This window comes from Seriola aureovittata, chromosome 8, assembly GCF_021018895.1.
Source record: "Seriola aureovittata isolate HTS-2021-v1 ecotype China chromosome 8, ASM2101889v1, whole genome shotgun sequence".
In the NCBI taxonomy this organism is placed as follows: Eukaryota; Metazoa; Chordata; class Actinopteri; order Carangiformes; family Carangidae; genus Seriola; species Seriola aureovittata.
This window is the reverse complement of record NC_079371.1, coordinates 8,391,113-8,397,115: the sequence shown is the minus strand read 5'-3', so window position 1 is coordinate 8,397,115 and position 6,003 is coordinate 8,391,113. Positions and strand designations below refer to the sequence as shown.

Sequence of the window (6,003 nt, the reverse complement as noted above, 5' to 3'; positions counted from 1 at the left end):
GCCCGCTCTCTCTATCTGTCTTACCCCTCCCTCCCTCCTTCCCTCCCTCCCTACCGTCTCTAGCTACCTCCCTCCCCTCCCTTTTCTCACTTTCTATTACAGAAACACTCTCTGTCTTTCTGTGTCTTCCTCTGTCTCTGTCCCCCCCCCCCCCCCCCCCCCCCAAAAAAAAAGAAAAGAAATAAATGTGCACACACACCGAATGCAAGCACTGCTGCATTTGTGGGAGCAGGAAGGCAAGAGAGTGTAAAAGAGAAAGAGAGCAGAAAGAGTGAGAGAGTATGTGTGTGTGTGTGTGTGTGTGTGTGTGTGTGTGTGTGTGTGTGTTTGTGTGTGTGTGTGAGACAGAGCAGGAATGGGGAGGAGCTAACACCGGCCAAAATTCATCTTTTGTTTCCTGAAAGACGACAGGGAGGAAAAAAAAGAGAAAAGACAGAAGAGTTATGCAATGACACGGCTGTAGCAAGAGAGGAAAAACTTGTTCTTCCTGATATCTTGAAAAAGAAATTACAAAGCTTGTAAAACTTCACTGTAATAAGCAAGAACTTGTTAGGACACTATAATCAGTGTGTACTTTTTAAATAATAAATAATGATATACCCTGCAAAAGAGTCCCCAAGACCAAACCTAATTACTGGTTTGGTTCTTTTACTGTTAACTCTCTAAGTTTAACTTTTGCAATTCCACAAATTCAATTCTGAGATCCAAGTGTGTTGGCCTTTTTTCAAAACATTCAAACTTGCAAATAAAGTTATTTCAGTTGCACCTAGAACATGGCAAGTATGAATATAGGTGCATCTTTTGAATAAAGTGGGTAAATAGCATCACATCTGATATTATACTCCACCTTTTAAAGTAGCTTGAGTAAAAGCTGATCCTGAACATACTCTCTGGTTGTGTAAATGCAATCTTTCAAGTGCTTTGGAATTATTAGAACAACAAAAAGTGTGTGATGACGTAATATTTTGATAATATTATCGTTGTTACAGAGCAAAACTGGAGCTGCATGTGCTGATTATTATTTGTGGGACAAACAACACGTGGAGTCCTTGATATGTCTTATCTTGTAAAAGATGTGTTTCTGCTTGCAGGGAGTTTTAAAGAGACCTCAGCAGTATTTCACATGGGTTGGGATGGGAAGCTATCTCTTTGGCTTTTTAGTTTAATCACAACTACTGAAATCTAGTTTTGAAAAAATAAAAACACGGATGTTAATTTACCTCCATGAAGAGTTGCGTTATGCTTATTTTATTAACATATGTACAGTATTGTGGCTATTTCCAAAATTGTGAACTTTTCAGGCAATAGTCTAATTAATCCACGTCTATGATTCCATAATTGAATCAGAGTTTTGTCTTTTCCTGTAGCACACCCTCACACAGTCTCATTAAAAGAGGTCAAATTAATTGAGTCTGTGTATTACAGAGTCATTTTCTCTCTGTACTTTGCAACAGGTACTGATTTCTCTGTTTGGGCCGAGAGCTCAAATTCAGTTTCCTGATTCTTATTTCCCATTAAAATATAAGATATCGTGTATAATTCTTGTTGTTTAATTGGAAGTTTGATGTGTATGTCAGTGTGGCTGGCTTTTCTGTTCCTGCAGTGGTGACGTTACGATCACTCATTTACACTTGGCCACTTGATAACCACAGTGATATAACCAGCCTCAGACGCCCCTTTAACTGCCAGGGCCTAACCTAGTTTAGTAGCAATGATGGTTACATCACATCCTCACTATTGGTAAATGTCACAGACAGCCGGTGGGTGAGCTGTTCAAATCCAAAAAGAGGCGGTGGGTCAGGGAAACTGTTGTTTTAAACACTGTCGGTAGGCTGACTCAACTTTGATCGTTTGTTACACCACTTTCTCCCATCATTCCTGTCATCCACTACTGGCTTTATTCTTAGCTCATTAGCTTCAAAATTACTTTTCAACTTCAAGGAAAATGAGCAACATGCATATTTTGTGACTGCTGTAACAAACACCACTGACACCACTAATCCCTGTGACTCTAGGTGTGTTCATTTAATAATGTCCACACCAGGAGAGGGAGTCCGGGTGGGAGTAGACGTGACTCAGTCATTTGTCAAAACAAGGAGTAAACACTAAATTTACCCAGTACACATAGCAGCGCTGAGCAGTGTCTGTGTCATTTCTGTACATACCCCCTTTTGTAAAACCCCTCATGTTCATCATGCAGAAGTTGACTTGAAGTCACCTTTTGGACTGCAGCTGACAGTGGCATCTGCACTTAACAAATTCAGCCTGTCCCTCAAAAAACATGAGACCTTGTTCTTCTTTTTTCACCTTAACACTATAAAGAGTCCAACAAAATCTGCTTCTATCGATATGTGAGGCAAGAAAAGCTCATGTACTGAAGCATAAATACTGTTCGAATCACAACAGATACTTTTACTATGGGATTTAGAGGCTATGTGAAGGGGTGATGCATCGAATTTTCCTCCACATTGCAGAGAGCATCAGCCCCTTGCTATTTTAAGAAGCACTTGAGCTGCTTAATGTCATGTCATAATAACCATAAACTGAACAAATTATGCCAATTCAGTCTTTAAACTGATTAATTTGCTGACTGACAAATATCTCTATAACACTATACTTCTTATCACACCACACACTGAAGCTATTGCCTTGCCCTGCATGTACAGTATAACAACACTTTGGTTAGGTGTGCAAGTCCAATTTTGGTTCTCACACCAAATTCAAACTGACAACTCGCAGTCGACATTGTGAGAAGCTACAGACACACTTATCCTGTTGACAAGGCCGATGGCAACTTCAACTCCAGCAACCTCTTACACGCAAGACACAAATGCTCCTCGGGGAGATGGAGGAACCATGAAACATATTCAGTGTTTCTAAACCAGGGCAGGCAGAGGAGAAAAACAGGCTCTGGCGATGATAGCTGGATTGTTGTAGCTACACAGGGAAGCACAAAAAGAGGGGGAGATAGAGAGAACGAGGGGAGTGAGAAGACGGAACAAATGCTTCTCAGAAGGCAGGAACATTTAATGATCGATAGAATATTTAATGCTGCACATAGGGGAAAACATGGAGAAGAAAGGAAGGGAGGGGAGGAAAGAGGTGACAGGATAGATAAAGATTTCACTGCCTTACAGTGTTTTTATTTAATTGCTCTGTTCAGTTTTTCATGTGTGCAAATCAGGCAGTGACAGACACATGTATATTTTGTGAGGGTGGACACTAACAGTTACACCCTTTCCTCTCTTTATCACTCCACAACCAATTTTTTTTTTCTATCGTCCTCCTCCTTGTCAGTTTCTCTTCTTCTCTACCTCTCCACCGCTCACCCCATCTCTCTTCACTCTCCCTCCCCATCTACCTTCCTCCTACACCTGCCCTCTGTCTGCCCCCCCCCCCCTGTCCCTTTTCTATCTCTTCACCTCCTGCTCTTCCATCTACCCATCTTGGTCTCTGTCTTGTATCCCTCCCAATTTCGCTCTCAATCTTATTTGCACTCCGTCAAACCACCCTCCACCCTCCCACCCCCAAACAAATCCTCAATCCCGCATCTCTTTCACTCTCTTTTTCCCATCTCTGGCTTTCACACCATATATCTCCACCCTCCCCACCTCCCACCCCTTCTCTTCTCTCTGTAGTCACTGCAGCGTGTCTAATGGTTCAGCTCCTTCTCAGCAGATCCACCACGCGGAGGCCAGGCGAGCAGCAGCCCCGACTAACGCCTCCCAACCGCTGGCCTTATCAAGACTGACAGCCAGCTAGACCTAGAGCTATCGCAAACACACACACACACACACACACACACACACACACACACACACACACATACATATACACATAGACACATAATTACAAAGATAAACATACCTGCACATGCACAAAGATACAAGCTTGTGTGCAGAGAAATAGATATACAAGCATGCAACAACAACTGCCCTGACATACTGTGGTACAGGCCCAAACGCTGACACACATGATGCAAAATAATGTAGCTGCAACAAAGCGTGTACACATACACACACAAGAGATGCATGAGACACGTGGATGTACACACATACATGCACAACACATACTGTAGCTACAAACACACCGTACCAATCACACAAGCTGCAAACGTGCAGATGCAGACACATTAACACACATACACAGACAGCCATGTGGATATATGGATACTGACAGTGAGCTGGAGAACAATGTGGACACTGCTACAGACGACAGAGCAGATACTGGAGACACTAGCAATCTAATCTGCTATAGGAGGAGACAGATCCTGCAGACATGAAGAATCTAACCCACATGTAGAAGAGGAAAGAGGGGAGATAGGAAGCAAAGAGCAAAAGGAAGTAGAGTAGGTGGGACCAGCAGGAGAGATGACAGGAGGAGCAGGTGGGTGGGAAAGAAAAGTGAAGGGGGAAGGAAGGGTAGATAAGATATGAGAAAAAAATAGGGTGGCAAACGAAAGCAGTAGCTATAATGAAGAAGCAGAGTGGAGTGCAAGAGAAGGAGAGGGATAAGAAAAGGGTGTGGAATAAAGGAAGAAGGATCTTTAATATCAGAAAAAGTTGGATGCTGAGAATTTAAAAACTTTGAGTCGTCTGTAAAATGTAATGGCACGAGGTCTCAAGGTTAGAGGTACTAGCTCATAGTTAGAGAGCTTCTCACTTCTTGTTTTGATACTGTATGCCCCTTATTTTAAAGGCTTGGCTCCTCTTTTTTTAATACCCAGAGATGAAGAGATTATGTTTTATTTATATACTTCTATATATATTTTAATATGCAGTAACCCCTCCATATTTTATTGTTTTTTTTCTCTTTATCTATTTTGATAATGTCTATATTGTATTATATTATATGTATGTATCTTCTGTGAGTTCTTGTATGTCCCTCGTGTGTTCAATAAAAAAAGAGAGCTGGCAGTTGAAATCTCTGTCAAGATGAAAAAAACTAAGTCAGGACAGGCCGATACTGTCTCCTCCCTCAACAGAGAAAAAGGTCAATTTAGTTTTAAAACACTTAAACATCTAATGTCAGTGATAATTCAGGGGTCTCGTTTACAGTGTGTGATGTGTTCTAGATTCTTTACTTCAGGACATGAAATTACATTGTATTTTACATTATATTTTATTATCAAATAATCTGCTGATTATTTGTCGATTCTCAAGTTTGGTTTTTTAATTGTCATCCAATGACAAATTTTTAAATCTCATCTTCAGATGTTGTGATTTGTCGGACCAACAGTCTAAAACCCAAAGAGGGAAATTTGCTATCACACAAGACAAAGTACGTAGTTGCAGATCGTTCAACTAATCAATTAATCAACTAATTGTTTCAGCTCTACTGTATTTGCGAATTGGTTCTTAAAGAGGTTGTATAAACTTGTTTAAAGAGGGATCACTGAGCATGACTTTTGACAGTCATACATAATGAGTGACTTTTAAAGCTATTCGTCAATAGGAACAGAATTTTCTCTTACAAATTAAAATAAAGTTTCTCTTCTAAACGCACAGTTGACAAAGTCTTCAAATAATGAAAGAGCAAGCATGGTTGAGTTAAAATGTTCAGTTTTGGCACACAAATTATAGCGTATGATTTTCTTTTTTATTATTAAAATGACACTTAATCCAGCTCTTAACTCTTGAGTTCTTTAGCTCTTTAACTAATGATATAAGCCAATGAAGACAGTCATGAGAAGAGTGCACTGCCCAGCTGGGGTTCAGAGGATGTACATTTTAAAGCCTGCAGACTCTGAAACTACTCTAAAGTCTAAAGAGACTGGGATATCATCCGGGTGAGGTTTTATACAGAACTTTTTAATCTTGACTGTTTGATAAAATCATTATTTAAGATGAAAATTGATGTTAAGAGCCAAGAGTCCGTCAGAATTAAAGACCCATTGCATCTTTCTAGATTCATTGAACTGCACCAACATTCAACAACCACTCTGGGCAAAATCCATCTTTAAAGAGGCAGAGATACCAATTTCCCTGCCAAGTTGTTCATTAA

The 6,003-nt window shown here is 40.4% G+C and overlaps 1 protein-coding gene across 1 annotated transcript in view; it reads left to right on the top strand.

The window, feature by feature from the left end:
• maea (macrophage erythroblast attacher, E3 ubiquitin ligase) overlaps window positions 1-6,003 on the top strand; it is an 84,918-nt gene that overhangs the window by 62,820 nt on the left and 16,095 nt on the right. The gene's annotated exons all lie outside the window — the stretch shown is intronic.